Here is a 17,969-nt window from a genome sequence, read left to right on the forward strand (position 1 = left end):
TTGCCCTCACTCACCTCGTCAACCGACGTGATCAAACAATCTTGTGACCCTCACGGCACTCATTGTAACCATAGTCAATACCTTTTATCCACTTTGCAAACCGCCACTATTACTAATACTCGGTGCACCCATCTATGTAAGCTTCACACCCTGCCCTGTCAGTCACTATAACTGCACAGCCGTAGAACATTCACATATACTCTACTGCACATAGCTCAACTCTGAGTGACAAAAATGTATTGACTCCTATCACATACCTTGCTGGCCTGGAGCCGTATAAACCTTCACACATCTGCGCCAGTTTTAGTTACACAAACGTACAGTTACACCCCCAACAGTATATTTCAGCTAAAGCACACAACCGCGTTCCCTCAAGCCCATCACCTCCTTTCTCCAGTCATACTTCAGCCTTGCCACACAAAAAAATCATACTTTTGGTTAAAGCACGTAGAAGCACATGCTGACTCTAAAGTACACCCTGTTGTCATTGTTCACTATTTCCTGTGACTTACACATATACCTCGCTGTGCTTCAGTATAAGCAGCATCCTTCCATCATAGCTGCCAAGTTTTCAAATTGCCAATGTGTGACATTCCATGGTTTTAGTGTACTTAGAAGTGACATTCTACAGCTAAATGTGTGACAGTTAATGGCATTTACCTTTTACTGCGTGTAATACAATTAATGATTTGCAGAGTCAAAATGCTTCCTCAGTAGCGGGATAGGACCTCATAGCACTAGAAATAGACAAGTAACTATTTCGCCAACCAGGATTCAGTTCTTTTTGCCTTTGGTTTCAATCAGAAAGGCAGACGTCTAAAGAAAGATTTCATTAACCAATTGAGGTTTCATAATATAAAAGAGAGCATTTCCCACCGATTATTTAAACTTCCATTTACTTTCAGCATAAGGTGTGTGCTTTATTTTATGTGTAGACACCTGAAGGCAAAATACCAACACAAATAGAGGCAAAATTATTTTGTCCTTTTTAACCACGTTTTTGCCCTGCCCACCCCCACGCTCTGATACTGCCCCAATTGTACTCAGTTTAGTACTCTGCTGCTGGACTTACCTGTGTCAACCAGAAGTTACTGTCAGGGCAGCCTGAGGCTGTCAGCAGAGAATGGCGCATGCCAGTGATTAAGGGGCGGGGCATGGCATCTGTGTACTGTCGTGCCGCACTGTGGACTGTTTTCTAGCATTGCTGGCAGGCTCTGGTTAAATCAGGATCACACTGTCATCTGCGCTGCTTGAAGGGGAAACTTGTGACTGCTGATTGGCTAGCACTTTTTTAGGTTTTGACTGTACAGTGCTTGCGCTGTGGTGAAATCTGTTGTACTAAAAAAAAAAAAAAATCTTAAGAGGGGCTGAGAGCCTGCCCATTACTTACCATTAGCTGGCTCCCACTTCACTATACATACTATTGGCTGGCTCCCACTGTGTCTCATTTCCATGCATCTTGTTGGTTAGCAGCTCTTTATTCGCCATTGGCTAGTTCCCACGTGGCTCTCCTTTCCTTGCTCCAGATTGATCAGCGCTTCTCTAGGCCTCAGGTTCCTCCTCCTGGGCTTGGAGTCTTGGTCCTTGCTGTCGCACTAGGACCAAGTCCTTCTCCCAGTGGCCAGTGTCCTTCCAATGAACACATTCTTCCCCAGGGTACTTTATTTTTACTTTAACAAATGCACTCTCTATGAATGCATGTGTCTGTAGTCCGTCCGCCAAAGCCAACTGTCTATGCTTTTCCCAACTTTATTCTTCCACCCCTGTGTGTGCCCAGACCTCCCTGCCCCACCCGTCGTATTGCTTACCCGTCTACCCTATCCCCTCCTCACTTTACACCACACATCGTGCACCCTCTGGCCCTCCTGTCTGCCAACCTGCATTTTACCTGCCCTCCCCCTTGTGTCCACCCACCACCCCTATGCCTGCCGCTCCCAGGAACGCTTTATCATGGCTCCCTCCTTTAAACATGTGGCACAGGAGCACAAGCTGATGTATAACATGGCTTAAAGTAAATAAAAACAAAGCAATGGCGGGGCTAATGCTGGTAATGCCAGAGTGCTTTGCTTTTATGTACTTTAAACTATGTTGCACAGCAGCTCATGTTGCTGTGTACCATCTTAAAATACACTGACAATGCGAATAGGTCTCACATAGGCGAAACGTATTGCTTATGCCAAGACTTGTTTTTAACTGCACGTTCGGCTGCTGGCATCGGCCTAGACTACAGGGACTCCTTGGTGCCCCCACACAATATCCCACCCCTCAGGATAAGCACACAGTCCTGTGACCTTCACATATCCCGCTACCCATCAGCTTAAGCATAGCTCTTGAACCCTAACTTGCCCTACGGCAACAGAGTGTACACATGTAACTTTGTGATCCTCATACATCCATGAGACGTCACAATCCTCTGGTATCCTTAGTCGAGGCACACACCTTTTTGAGCCTTTTGTACTCCCTGCTGCATATGTATACAAAAAGTGATGGTTGGAATGCTTGAATTAATGTCAGCCACTCGTAATTACTCTGGTCCCACATCCCAATCTATCGTTATTTTGCACAACATGTCACCTCTGTATCCCTGGAGGAAAGTGAATTTGCTAGTCTTTCCTGTGTAAAATCCTTCACTGAAACTTAGCTATTCTTGTGTAGTTCTGGTCGTTTCTTCATAACCAGAGAAATTTGCTTAGGCCAAGTGGTCTATAAGCCACCTTTACATGATCTGAACATTTTGACCTTGTCTGCCTAGCATGCAAAGGACAGAAAGGGCCAAAAACTCAGCATGCACACCACCTGATAAGATGAGTAGTTCAATTTTAAAGAAGTGAATAGTTTTTTGCCTTTTTCTTTCCTAACTATCTACAAAGTGGAATAAGGGCTTGAACTTTAGGCCGAAGAGCTTGAATTTGTTTGGATGTCAAGAAGGAGAATCCGCCAACAACTGCACAGACAAGCTTTAATAAGAACAAGGGCTTGCTTGCCTTAATTCTTCATGTCTCAAAGATTCAGAAGAAACTGTACTAATCCTTGAGGAATGATGCTGGCTCATGACCATGAGCAGCTGTGAATACTTTTAACAAACATACATGCATGTCACAATAATGGAAGACAGTTTGTACAATCAGTTGATATAGTAGACATAGGGGTCCTGGAACTCAAGAAGACCCTGCTACTTATGGGTATCAATGACATCTACTTGGTTTGTTTCAGCAGGGTGTGCATGAGAAAGAAGATATTCCAAAAACAAAAGTTGAGGCAGCATTACATATGGTGAGAGTATCCAGTTTTCCGGTTACTATTAAAGAGTAGTATTTAAGAAGTAGGCAATAAAGTCAAGGTACACGAGGTGATCCTTAATTTACTCTGTTTCAGTAGATATGGATGTTCATATCATCAATAATACTCTGTTTTCCCATGAGTTTTATTATCTGTTTATTGCAAAGGCAGATGTGCATTATTATCTGTTTATTCCAAAGGCAGCTTACAAGTGTTTCGTCCTCAAATATTTTATCAAGGCCAGGTAGTATGATTAGTGTCCTGATGGTGGTTGGATAGACAGTGATCCAGTTGATGTCAATATCAGGTACTAAATGTGTTGCAAGGAAGGAGAGTACCAGTTTTAGTATGTCCTGATTTGCAACTCGAGCACTAATGTGGATAATAAGTACGAAGAAGATGCATGCAAAAGAAGAACTCTGATCAGTTATTGTGTCTAAGCTTAAATAAGTCTATGTGGTAGCACCCTTGAATTTACTACTAATCTCTTATATTAGCAGTAGAACCAATGGGTGCCTGTAATTCCTGGGGGGACTTAAGGATAAACTGCCTGTATCAGTACAGACCAGCTGTCTAACATGCACAGGGCCTTGCTTCAGTCCTCAGTAAAGGTTGGAAGGAAGTTACATTGGTCAGTTAGGAAAGGAGCAGGGCCAAAAGGTTAAACTTGTAGAACGCTCAACTGACAGAAGCCTACGTGGAAGTCATCACAGGGAGTCCGTTTTAGGAGTAGCAAGGTATATATGCTGAACTGCCCATAATGACTCCCAGCAAAACAAGTGTGGCCGAATGTCAAAGATCTGAAGAGGGGTTTTGGATATGGTCAGATCCCCTCAGAGGAATATATGTGTTTTTGCTCTTGACTTCATGTGTTGTGTACAGTTGCGTGTGACGGTTCACGCTGATTCTAGAATCCTTAGAGAGAAGTGTCTAGCACCATCTGGTATGGAGGTATTAGCGCCTGAATCTAAACGAAAGGTTCATGACGTTGCTCACTGGAAGAACTAGTGGATGCCTCCATTCCCTAGGACGATCTTAAAACAAATAGGATCTCCTGTAACTAACCGATTTTTAAAACACGAGGCCCCTGAAGTTAGGTACATCGGAGGTGGGGGCGTGTATGGGTTTATGGGTTCTTGCAACACTCCAAAGTTATGTCCTCTTTTAAACGTATCAGTGAGCAGTTGAGACCTTGCCTCTTTTTTAAACGTTTTTTGTTAGGTCAGTAGAAATAAGTACGTATACAAATATAGACCACATGTATAAATAGTTCAGCTTATACTGACATTTGATTTGTTTTAGTTACAATTTTCATTGAGTCGTTAAAAGGATAGTGACATGTTCATGCCACCATGTTACAAGGACAACAGCATTGAATGATCACCAGGTTTGCCTAAATCTTTCGGTTCCTTCAGTTGCAGACATCCTTTTTTCAAATTAGGATATATCAAGGAGAAGGATATATCAAGGTCCTTTTTGCACCAAGCCATTATTCCCTGGATGTGTTAAGTCCTTCCAGTAGTGTGCAAGCTTCAGGCGAGCAATCAGAATGTCAGTGAAAAGTAGATTTAGACGTAAGTCTAGATGTAACCCACAATCATAGGTCACTAAATATCCGGGCACCACAGTTAATGTTTTGCAAAATTAAATCCCTATAGGATCTGATTACAGGATAGCCTGAGAACGTCTGTACACAACCTGTGGAAAATAGCTGGTAGGTCAGGCCTATATTTACTAATCTTTTTCTGGGTAATACACAAGTCATATAGATTACAGTAGTGCTGCAGACTAAATTTGGCAAATGATGTTACTGAAAAACCCATAGACAGAGAGTGGCTAAACGTGTTTTGAGTTATGGCCTTACCTAGGCTCCTTGACCCTGTAATGGCTCACTATGGTAGCTGGTCTTCCAGTGCTTTAATGAACACATGAAAAGTACTTATGCTTGTGTTGGCAGGATTTACTAGCAAAAGTCAGATTTATGCAAAAGAATCTGCATCTAGCTTGGTCCTGACCGAACTGAGACTTTATCTAGTTTGTAAATACATAAAGAATTTCTGATATAAAATGCCAGATTCCATAACTGTGCGATTTTATGTTGATGTTAACAAACCATGGAAAAATAATCTGTGTAAGAATTTTAAGCTTGCAGTAACCACATAGATTGGTTATGTACCTTGAGACTATCCAGCACTGATGGATTATTACATAGTGGTTGATAGCCATGCTTTTGCAGGATGTGTTGACCTGTACAGATTTGTTTTAATGGGGTTTTTATTGAAGTTCAGCAGAATGGAATTGATAGCATCATTACAGATTCAACTATTTAAAAAAAACATTGTGATAGGATATAGTCAAGAATAGTTGTTTCTGATAGACAATAATGAAAACAACAGCTGACGGTCTATATCCAGACCCGGAAAGCTTGTAACATTGCCCCCTGCTCTTGTGCTGAATCCCATTAAGTGGCCCAAGCTAGGTTCAGAACAAATGGCCTGTATAAGTCCATGGTGCATCCATCCGCAAGCTCAGGGCTCTCTCCACTTCCTCCCCACCAAAGAGAGGGTATGTGGGCACCTCTTGTCACTGCATCCATGGAGGTAGCAATTCCCTGCGGGTCCCTTGACTCTGATAACATGGCGGACCAGGCTCTCGAGTCATCTTCCAGCTTACCATCCCTACGGTCATGCCCCTTTCGCACTTTTGCAGTCGCCCACTTAGAAACGTCTTTAAGGCAAGCTGTATACGAGGGGGTTGTTGGGCTAAGCCATTTAACTGCTATACGTTGCTTTGCCAATACCAGGCCAAGCAGGCCAAAATTCCTGCTCAGTTTTTTGGTGGTGTGAGAGGGAAACAGGGCCAACAGCCCCTGTTGTATCTCTAGTAGCACCGTCCACCCAGAGACCCTATTGAGGTTTTGCAGTATTTCCTGCCAGTAAGGGGACAGGGACGGACAAGCCCATACAATGTGCATAAAATCTGCTGTCAGGGCCTCGCAGCGTGTGCAACCGTCTGATAGAGTGGTGCACATAGCATGTAAGATTTTTAGAGTGAGACATGTCTGGTGTATATAATTGTATTGCAGCAACTTAAATTGTGCGTTGGAACAAACCGCCCGTACTCCCTCATAGACCTTTACCCAATCCCTGGCTGTTAAGGGTTCCCTCAGAATCTCCTCCCACTTGGTCTTTATGTTAAGTGTTGGTGTCTGGAGATCGTCCCGCAGCGCCCTATAGATGAGGGAAAACAGTCTGCGGCCTTAGGCCATATCTAGTAGTGTTATCCGAGTGTTAGAACGGTGCAGTACGTCTAGGAAGAACAACCACAATCCTCGTGCCGTGGTCAAGATTTTAACATATTGAAGGTATTGCCCTGTACTCATTAAAAAGGAAGCTGTGGCGTTGCCTTATGTGATGCACTGTCCCCCTTGGTAGAGGTCTTCCATAGTGCCACAGCCACTGTTCTTACATCTCTGCACGGACATGGACTCAGCAATTTTTAGGAAGGGTTGCATGACCCTCAATGGCATGTCGATGGCATATAGTGCACATGAAATTACTCTTCGAATCACTCCTTCTCAGGTGTCGCAACCAGTTGAAGAATATGGGGGAAGGTGGGAGAAACCCGCGATCCAATCATTAGGAGGCCCAGTAGGGACCATCCATCATGTGTGCCCCTTAGGAACCGTTTTTCCCAATTGTCCCAAGGGTCAAGTCAGTGATTGCATGTTGTAATTGTGCCACCGTGTAGTATAATTCAAGATGAGGAACCTTGAGACCTCTCTGGCCTCAGGTCCTTTTCACTGTAGTGAGCCCAACATGTTCACGTTTATTCCCACAGTTTAAGACTACTACCAGTCTATCAAAAATATTGCCTGGAAATCGCATTCAAAGTGCTCTGGAGGCATTACAGTAATAAAATAATTTTTGTAACGGCTATTCTGCCCATTAGGGACAGATGCAGATCTTTCCAGAATTGGATTGATGTATGAAGCACCTCCACCACCCACCAATGTCGGGAGGCCAAGAGCGCCACTTGGACACCCAAATATTGGACATCAGTTGTCACCCAGGGTAATCCCACTTTGGGAAGCGTCTCAGTCAGGGCCCTGACTAGTTTCCCCAGTGGGAATAACATAGACTTGTTTGGGTTAACATAGTCTTGAGAGCTCACCAGACTTGTGCATGCCATTTAACAGAATTGGCGCTGACTATGCCGGCTGTCGTAGCTATAGTAGGGCATCATCAGCATAGAGGGAGATCTCATAGTTGGTCACCACCAGCATTGTCCCCCATGAGCCCATCATCCTGCACAGCTTTCTGTCAAGGGCTTCAATGCAATGGCAAAAAGGAGGGGCGAGAGAGGGCACCACTGCCTGGTTCCTCTGCACAGCCGGTAGGGCTCAGAGACCACCCCACCCAAACGTACCCTGGTGCATGGGTCAGAATAGAGTAGACTGATCCATCGGTTATATCTAGGGGCCAGGCACATTTTGAACACTTGTGCCACGACGTAGGCATCTTCCTGCAGTTGTGGGGCAACCCCCGCCCTCCAACACCACAATCACCTGGTGAATGGCCCCGGCTGTGCGTGGAGAAGGTGATCAATGTCCCTCAAACATCAGTGGGTCTTGTGTGCAAGTACTTTGCAGGGTAGGGTCGCAGAAGTTGAACAGACAGGCAAGTGTCGCCCTAAACGTGGCCCCAGGCTCACCAAGGTCTTTTATGTCCCCATATGAATGCTGATATAAATGCCTTTGATATATTTTTTTTTTTAAAGGGCCTCTGAAGGTTTAGGATAAATGCATGACCTGGATACAATAATTTGAGTAACAGAATCATTTTAATCTCAGGTTAGCAGTTCCTCATAGGTAAAGGGGACGGTTTCTATTTCTTATAGATCCTGCTGTTTCTTTCAAAATGGGAGAATAGTTGCTGGGTCTCCGATTGTCTTGATTAGTTGCAAGCTAGACCCCTGATATTTCATCTTTGAGACTAACTAACCATCTTATGGAGGTGCCTGACCTATGGTTAACATCCGTGTTTTATCTTTATTAGGTTTGAATCCAAGAGCGTGCCAGATTAGGTGTCAGCAGCTCCGGTTACAGGCATGGCTGAGCTGAGGATGATAATGATGAGTAAACCGCTGCCCGAATTCTAGGTATATTTGATCTATTTATCAGCCCCCTAGAAAATGGTCCCATGCAAGGAGAATATAGAATCGGGAATGGGGCATTCATGCTTAGAACCCTGGGAAATATTAAATTGGGCAGAAGAGTGACCATTGACAGTTACCATTGCCTTTGAAACATAATACATCGTTTGTCTTTGCTTGATAACAGGTAACGAAAATCCAAACCAATGCAGTGGCCACTGCACCCAGTCAAATGGCTTCTCGGCATCAAGGGATATGAAGGAGATTGTGTTGATCTGCCTCAGCCTGGTCAGTTATCCCCACTGCAAGGTTAGTAAGTCCTGTGATATCTCTGCTGGGGATACACATATAATAGCATAGCTATTTTCTTGATTCAGTGATAGAAGGCAAGCATATTGTATACCCTGAGCATAACAATGAAATGGGACATTAGGAATTAAGTCATGGGGTGTTCTTTATTTATTTTAGTAAAACCATAACTTGGGCAAGGTTTCAAGAGGAAGGAATTGACACTCCTTGCATGATTTCAGTGTCTTCTTGAAAGGAAAACGTGAGCTGTTTAATGAGTGATTCCTTTACCTAATTCTCTGAGTATGGCGACCATTCCTGCTGCTTTGTTATGGGAACCGTATGGATAACCCTTACGAGTTTAGGCGTTCATCTAGCATTTAGCTTTTAATGATTCTTGTTGACTGGGAGGAGGGTGTTTTGAAATGGCAGGGACATCGCATACAGTGTACTCCTACCTCAAGCGATATAAAGTCCAAATAGCAATGTTACAGGAAACACATTTACTAATGGCTGAGGAGAAAACATTGACTGATAGATGGAGGGGACATGTGTTTGCTGCTACAATATTCAAATTTTGCTAAGAGAGCAATTACAGGGATAGAAGCAGGCACTTTTTAATCCTCTTGAGACAATAATATACCCAATGGCGAGATACGTTGACTCCTTGAGGGCTGTGACACCTGTCTAATTAACACATATGCCCCTAATGTAGACAATACAACATTATTCTCTGAAATAATGACTAGTAGTCAATTATACTAGTAGCAAGCTAATATGGGCAGGCAATTTTAATCAACCCCCCCCAAATCTGATTGATACGATACCGGGAATGGAAAAATTGTAACTGAAGTAATTTCTGATTTTCTCCTAGTAAATATCTGGTACCATTACCACCCAAAAGATAAGACCTGCTCCTATTATTCAGGTGTTCATGGAGGGGTCAGTAGACTGGACTGTGTGTTGAGTCACAGATTAGACATTGCAGTGTTTGACAGGTTTTAACCGATCACGCGCCTTCGATCCTTGAAGCAGAGATGTGCTTGGACACACATACTTGAATGAGCACACTAGGCATTGATTCGCACACAATCACAAGTCAACTGAGAATAGAGCTACGGAGTGAGATGCACACAGAGTTGCTCTTGGAGGGGAGTGTGTGGCACTGATATTTGTAGTAGAGCGGCAGCTGGAGTGATCTTTATCCAGTTTAGAAAAAAGCATGTGCAACAGTGCCACCAGATTCTGACAGATCCAAGGCTGCCTGGCAGTAAGTAACCACAGTACGGCAGATGAGAGGTACTTAGTCTAGGCTCGAAATGGACAGGCACACTCATTACAAACAGAAGCTGGTCTGAGAAGGGGATAAGTCTCGGCTTATGTTAGCCTGGCTTTTAAACAGAACAAGGTTATGAACATGTATACTAGTGTTAAAGAATGCAAGACACTGTAATAATGAGGAGTGTAATGCATATTCGAAAAACTGCTTTTCTCAGGAGCTGACTCTGCCCCCAGATCCAAAGTAATAAAGCTCCATCTATCCGTTTAACTATATTACAGTGCGTGTTTACAAAATATTGTGTCTTCCCTCTGCTTGTCACATTCCAGAGAGGCATCCTTTTCTGCCTGGACAACACAAATACATTCATCTTGGAACTCCCCTTTACCTTACCTCTAGGCTTCACATCATGCAAAATGCAACTGTGTGCTTCAGTTTTTGACTACACCACCACGCTCACATTACCCCATCCCCTCACAACTCTTCATTGACTCCCTAATTCTTATATGTCTGATTTTACAGAAACTTCATTTACGTCATTATAGAGTAACTCAGAAAGGACCTATCCACCTCTAAAGTAATTTTTGTCTTTCTTCTTGCTGGATCCCTGGGGACTGTGGTATTTTGGATTACTGGTATTATTTGGCTGTCGGCCATGGTGCTTATTTGTTCTGAAAATGGGCCCCTAAACATCTTGCCTGAGATTCCCAAAAATCATTAAGAAGGCACTTTCACACATTGATCTCAAACACATTATTAAAAGTAAAAACATGTAATAATCCATAATTTAAATTAATGGAGATACGCCCAAAATTCAGTACAATCCATGGTAATATAAAACCCTGCATTGTCATTAATTAACATTGTCAGTAAAGTAATATATTGTGTACCAAGTGTCTCAGAGTCTTAATTCTACCTTTACACTACTGCCACTGCAGGCTTAGGACTAACAACAGAGGACCCCACACTCCAGATCTCATGTACAAAAGTACAGGCTCCAGGAGTGCTTTGAACTAAATAAAAGCCTCTTTTGAGATGATGAATATGACCCCTCTGGAGACATAGGTCAGAAAGTGATTTTAAATACAGAATAGTCAAAATGTTGTATAGAAAAAAATGTATGAAAACCATGAATGGTCAATTACAGCGTTGCAGAAAATACTAAATCCTAAAACGATTAATGCCTAGTTAGGCAGAATCTAAATAAAAATTCCAAGTGTCAAACTCATAAGGAGTACTGACAGCATCCTATTAGCAAGTTTAAAGGCAAAAAATAATAGTCTTAGAGAAAAATGGAAAGTCAAAATCCCTAAGCCCCCCGGAAGGCAGAAATCCAGAGGTTTTATAGAAAAATCACACAAGTTATTAATAGATTCTGCAAATTCAGCATAGTATGATCATGGTTAGGGTCGCATTTGCAAGTCCAAAACAACTACGTATTATTATTATAAAACGTTAGTACTAACCCATTTCTTAAGGTAGGATACATTTTCCCTCTGCTCCCCAGAGATGTATGACACAAGTGAAACATTTCTTGAACTCATAGAATTAGCGAATCCATGCTAACACTTCCAGCGGAAGTGATTGACAGTGGTACTTTGCATACATGGTGGAAGCTCCATTCACAATATGTCTTCTAACAATGTTGTACTTAGCTAATACATTGGCATCATTCACTTGATGCTCCACGGAAACTAGGGGAAAGATGGGTTTGCAGTGGAACACTGATTGAGAGGGGGAATGAGCAGGAACAAGTAGAACATAGCACCAGAACATGCATCCATTTTTAAAATAAGGGTGTTCTACACAAAAATGTGGCATAACTATTCATGGCATTATTCACACTCCTAAGCGACCTAGGTAACTTGTTTCAAGTGCAACATCATTAGTTACAACTCAGTGCATCATTAAAAACAGTGATCATACGAAATCATTTTCACACATGTGCATATTTTTGAAAATGCTACAACATGTGTACACGTTTGCATGTAACCTTCTCGGAGCCTCATACGTAGCAGTGCAGCAGCAGGCTCGTCTTAAAAGACAGACCCTGGCCGTTTCAGCCCTTTTTCATTGACTTTTTTTGAGAGAGACTAGAGCGGTGAGACTCACTTAGAGTAAAAGTCCAAAAACAGGTAGTCAATAAGCAATAAACCCAGGTAGATTAAATGGTCAGAACCATTTTCATGCACAAAGAGTAATTCTTAATAAACGGTCCTGATACTATGTTGAAACGTAAGTCCTCAGCAAAAATAATATAGGCTCTTAAGCTCCATAAAAGGTCCAGTTGAGCCCTATAACAAGAATGGTTGTGTCTGTGCTCACCCAAACATCTCCAATGTGCTGTATTGTACTGTAATAGCATATACTGAGCGCTAACTGCCTCTGACAAGGTACTGAAGCACTTTACACTGGGCTGCTCTGGAACCCCAAGGTCAGTGGTTACTACAGTAGTTCTTGTTGGTTATTAGATTATATTTATGCTTTCAATCAAATCGTTCTATTGATTAACTCTTAATGTATTTGTGTAGATTAAATACATAGGATGTAGTGGAATTATTAGAAAGGCTAGAGGAGATTAGTTATTTTAGGGTTGCAGGGCTATGATTACAATTTTGGAGAGGTTGTGATCTTTAAAATAAGGCATAGGTACTTTGCAGAAATACAATAACCGAGATTAAGGTAGATATGCGTGTGATTTATTTTAGGCTATACTCGGGTGGAGGCATGCAGAGAATGGAAAGTAAGCAGATGTTCATTGAGGAGAAAAAGTAGAGGCAACAATTGTACATTATAAGTCAAGGTTAGATTTTCTTATAGAGTTTTAGGAACATAGCAGATGTTTTTTCAGATACCATGCAATCTGACTATACAAAACTGCAGAAAGAACCATTTGAGTTAATGCTATATTGTCTATTTTTAATTAATACTAGAATCAGATGGACAGTCTGTCCACTGCTAGGCTATTGTTAGACCTCTGCTTTGGCAAGGAAAGCTAACCAGCTCAGTGACTGGAAACATAAAGTGATATCTGGACACATATAGGTATATATCTAGATCTTTGGTTTAACCTGAAGTGAAATAATACCCTCATGATCATAGCAACATGAGAGAAAATATGGGGTATACAAGGCAAACACTATAAAGGAGATTCTTCACATGCAGGAGCAGATGTCTTCTGATGTGCACCTGTAAAGTTTGGTTTGCAGTGTTAATTACAAAAGCAGATACGCAATGCAGATTTCTAGAAGAGCTTAGATTCATAGAAGCTGTTGATTTTAGGGACAAGCTGATTTAGACTCAAATTCCCCACAGCCAATGTTTAATCCTGGCCGCATTGTGTTATCTCATTGTGTTTCAGTGGTTTAATGGCCTCATCAGCCAAAAGTTTCAACTGTAGGGGAAGATGGATGGGGTGCATGAGAGGAGCGCAGAATATGGGCACAACTCCTTGGCATTTCAGAGTTCAAAGCTAAAACCTATATTTATTATAGTCTTTGTATTGGCACATTTTTATCTAAAATATCAGTAAGCCCAGGCAACATTCAAATTATGCTGGTGCGATTTCATTTTACGTAATTTAATCTAAATTCCCACAGTTATGCCATTTTGCATATATACTCCACTGAACGCTCCAAAATTATTTCATGGGAGCGCATGCCAGAAAGTGAATGCCTGTTGTCTTGCTGATTGTGTTTTCTGTGATATATTTTTTTTAGTGAGAAATGTTTGCAGAGTTGACGTGAGAATGCATTTCACTGTAAAATATTTCGTTAAATGATGGGTTTGCATTCCACATAATTTCAAGTAATTTTTCTGAAACTTTGCTTCATTGCACAAAAGCTAATCACGCAGATTGTGCACGTCCTTAAACATCACAAGCTATCTTTCGGTAGGCCCCATCCTTAGCACCGGTAGATTTAATAAGGACATATATTTATCTTCACTGGCAGCGCCTTGTTTTGGTGACATCCTTTTAAAACGAGAGATGCCCTCTGCATGGTATATTGGCATGTTCTCCTGCCCTGATTGCCGCATGTATGTAAAACTGGTATCCTGATATTTAATTTGACCTTGATGTCACACTAATTTAGCATGTGCGCAGAGGGCTAGGCATGTCCTGTGGTCAGGAGTGGCGCACCAAGTTTGCTCTCAAAGAAAACACTTTCTTTGGGTATCATGTAAAGTGGTGGTGGCAGCATATTTGTTTTTTGAATCTATAATGTGTCAGATAGGGTGCAGTCTATTGACCCCTCTAGTGTAAAGTCCCAAGGTGTCGCAATTGGAACCGAAGTACAAAAATTGTTTGCTCTACCCCCAGTCGTAAAACAAGTCCCCAAAAGTACAGTTATTTTGTATCCGCTAATTAAGCCATAGCAAATATCTGATCAAAAGGAAAACCAGTTGATATAAGCAAAACATAGATTTATATAGTGCCGGTGGCATGATGAAAACGTCTTTGTGAACCAAATAAAATACTGTGTTGCAGAGTTCTGTACAGTTCATTTAGACTATTATATAGTAATGGTAGGTATGTATCAGGAAATCAAAGTAGCTCAGTCTACCCATGGTAATTGTCAGTGTTTAAACTCCTAAAAGACTCAGGGCGTCATTCTGATCCTGGCGGTATTGAGACCCCCAGACTTTGGGTGGTTGTCTGACCACCGCAGTAGTGGTGGTCCGATCTGCCCCATTCTGACCGAGGCTGAGCTGCCGCGGTCAAACCACTGACACTGCCAGGCTGCCACCAGCCTGCAGCCTAGCGCTCCCGGCGGTTGTAATCTGCCAGGGCAGCGCTGCAAGTACCGCTGCCCTGGGGATTACGAATCCCCGTCTGCCAGCCTTTCCATGGCGGTTTACACCACTGTGGAAAAGCTGGCAGAATGGGAGTGCCAGGGGCCTGCCGGCCCTGCGGTGAACTTGGAATAGGGCTAATGGTGTCCTGGCGTCACTAGCGGTCAGGTGGTAGGTTGAGTTTGGCAGGCAGCCGCCGCAGCCAGCCAAACTCAGAATGACCACCTCAGTCTGTGGGCCTGGAAACAAAAGCTGCCTTGCTGTTGCAAAAGTAACTGTATGTCTGCATTTTGTAAGTGTAAATGGATCCAGTATGACAGAAATGATATGCTGGTTGGTCCATGACGGCAGAAACTTGTTATTAAGATCCGAGGCCCCAAGTCCCTATTATTGACTGATAGTTCAGCAGTCTAGACATAGGGCCTGATTCTAACTTTGGAGGACGGTGTTAAACCGTCCCAAAAGTGGCGGATATACCACCTACCGTATTACGAGTTCCATAGGATATAATGGACTCGTAATACGGTAGGTGGTATATCCGCCACTTTTGGGACGGTTTAACACTGTCCTCCAAAGTTAGAATCAGGCCCATAGTGTCTGCGGCTGGAATCAATCGGCAAGACAGCAGGAAATGTGTGCAGTGTACATTCTTATTGTAACTAACCCCTGGCTCATTTAAGTTAAGCTTGGTGTATGTATTACAATCATGAGTTCGTTTTTTTGATAACCAATTTCTACTAGGTGTATTAGTGTATCTCATATGCCAACAGTTGATGAACCTCATTTTGTTTATTGTGAGGACCGAGTTGGCCCTTGTACTCATCCTGTCTCCTTCTTGACGTAATCCCTGGATAACACATAAACCAGGAAATACATTTACCTGTTCTCATTGTTGCAAATCCTTCAACCACAGCAGAACAGTTCGTGCTTGCTTTGAATGCTAAGCAAGGTGTAAAATATGCTTTAGGTAAAATATGAGATATGAAATTTAGAAAAACCTTAGGTCCAGTGCCCTTCCTCGTGCTGGGAACATATGCCAAAACAAAGCATTGTTGCGTAGATAATTTCTAGGGATAGCAAAACAGCTAATCTCCAGCATGCAGGGAGACATGACTCATCTACTTGAAAAAAGAGCAGTAGTATTCTCCTAGGGAGCATTACCATAGATTATTGTGCTGCTACACCAAGATCGATCCACACACTATTAAGTAGATTCTGCTGCCAAAAAGATTATTTGGTTGGGTAGATACCCCTAAAGATTCTGTTGTGTTAAATCAATTTATTTTATTTCTTCTTATCCTTCTAAAGTATGTGGACATTCAACAGTAAATATCCCACGATGCGAAAGGTTATGGTTTGAATGGCTGCTTTATTTGCAGTCCTCCGTCATGGGCATCCTATTATTAGGGACCAGCTAGTTTGACTCTAAGGTCGAAAAAAGCTTTAGTCTTTTGTGCGCTTCATATAGAACTGACAGACTCGACCAGAGCAGGTGACTGAAGTGCTTCATTTTCGCTGGCTTTTAAGGGGCAACATCTAATTTTATGAGCAAACCACGTTTGTGTGATTTATCTTATATGAAAATTGACATTGTTTGTTCTTTTAAACATTCTGCCTTAAAATATTTATTTTAAAGAGTTCCAGAATGAAGCTGGACAGTCCGGAATATCCTACTCACCATTAATGATGGAAAACGTCAATTAGAGGTAAGAAACTCCACCTTACTTTGTACATTGGGTAATGAGCTTGTTGTTTGCCTCCAGGAAAGGAGAGAAAGAAGAATTAGTGCCTTTAATTGGGTCTTTTATTGTTGTGCTACTGGCAGTATGTGGATGATTTGATGCATTTAATGACACGTATTAAGTGGTTCAGTGCTGTAGCACACTGGGCAGCCCAGGGATCTTCTCAAGCAAAGCAGTCACTAGATCCGCTTGGAGCATGTTGGCACCCTGTGAACATTGGGTAGTTGATTGTGATGTCCTAAGTAGCTTTGAGTTTTGAATTGTGAACCTTATCCAGATTCATCTGCTTTGCACACTTTTTTTTTTCTAATATTTTTTATTGAGATTTTTAATGCAGATCCGTACAACATGAGTATGTGGTTACATTGATAGGATTTTGTGAATCTGTTGTATCTTTGCTTACTCGCCTAATTACAAAAGAGAGAAGAATGCGACAATATCAGAAAGAAGAGAGAGATGAAAAAGGAGAAAAAATAAAACACATATGCATTACAAACAAACGAGAACCCCACCCTGCATATAACATAACTTAGGTCTTGTTATTACTTACAGTATATATATTTGACTGCCGTGCGAAATTGAGAAAGCATTCCTTGTGACATCTAGTGGTCCCGTCTCAGGGCCCCTTATTGATGGAGTAGCCTGATAACACTTGTTTGTTGTGTTGGGAGGGAGGGGGGGCTGAGCCTATTACTACTTGTTTAGTATGGCGTGACAGTATACGTTATGTGTGTGCTGTTTGTGTGTTCCTCCTTGAGTGCTGATTAAAATTGGCACCGACCTCTAATAAATGGGGGGGGGCTCCCAGCATATTCGCGTGATGTTCTGCAGGTGTTGTTTAGGTAAGCTGCTGCTGAGTGAGTGCTGGCCGGGTCGGCGCCAGCCCTAGGTCTCTGTCTGGTTCAAGGCGGCTCTCATCGTTTTTTGCCTCTAGTCGGGCTACCAGTGTTTCCCAGGCTTCCTTCCCCGTGTGTTGTTGTCTCACACGAGCTAATTTGCTCAATACCTGAGATTCTGTCCGAGTCCAGCACAGTGTGAGGGAGTGCCAGGCTTTCAGGTCTGGTGCCCTGGGCGCCTTCCAGTTAATCGCAATCAGCCTCTTGTACATCACGAATGCTAGGTCTACAAACTTGTGTAAATGTCTATGTTTCTTTTCTCTGGGTCTCAGCCCTAGCAAGCAGGATTTGGGATCGACTGCGAGTGTCAGACCTGTTAGTTCCGCTACTTCTTCTACCACTCCTCTCCATTCCCTAAATGTGTGCACACTCCCATACCATATGGTAGAAGTGCGCTTCTGAGGCATCACACCGCGGGCAAGCAGACGTCGAACCAGGGAACATACAGTGAATCCTGGCTGGAGACAGGTATGTTTGGTGCGTGTAGTTGAATTGCGTGTAGCGAAACCTGGGGTTTCTGGATACCCCACGAGTGTG

General features: G+C 42.6%; 1 protein-coding gene across 4 annotated transcripts in view; it reads left to right on the forward strand.

Moving 5' to 3' along the window:
- The window catches only part of IKZF5 (IKAROS family zinc finger 5), a 55,714-nt gene that overhangs the window by 311 nt on the left and 37,434 nt on the right, over positions 1–17,969 (forward strand). For 2 of the 4 annotated variants that reach the window (XM_069239146.1, XM_069239145.1), the window contains exons 2-4: positions 8,337–8,439; positions 8,621–8,742; positions 16,431–16,500. The gene's annotated coding sequence lies outside the window, so the exon portion shown is untranslated. The remainder of the gene's footprint in view (positions 1–8,336; positions 8,440–8,620; positions 8,743–16,430; positions 16,501–17,969) is intronic. The other 2 variants (XM_069239147.1, XM_069239148.1) reach the window with 2 other exon arrangements.

The sequence above is a fragment of the Pleurodeles waltl genome, chromosome 6 (genome assembly GCF_031143425.1).
Source record: "Pleurodeles waltl isolate 20211129_DDA chromosome 6, aPleWal1.hap1.20221129, whole genome shotgun sequence".
In the NCBI taxonomy this organism is placed as follows: Eukaryota; Metazoa; Chordata; class Amphibia; order Caudata; family Salamandridae; genus Pleurodeles; species Pleurodeles waltl.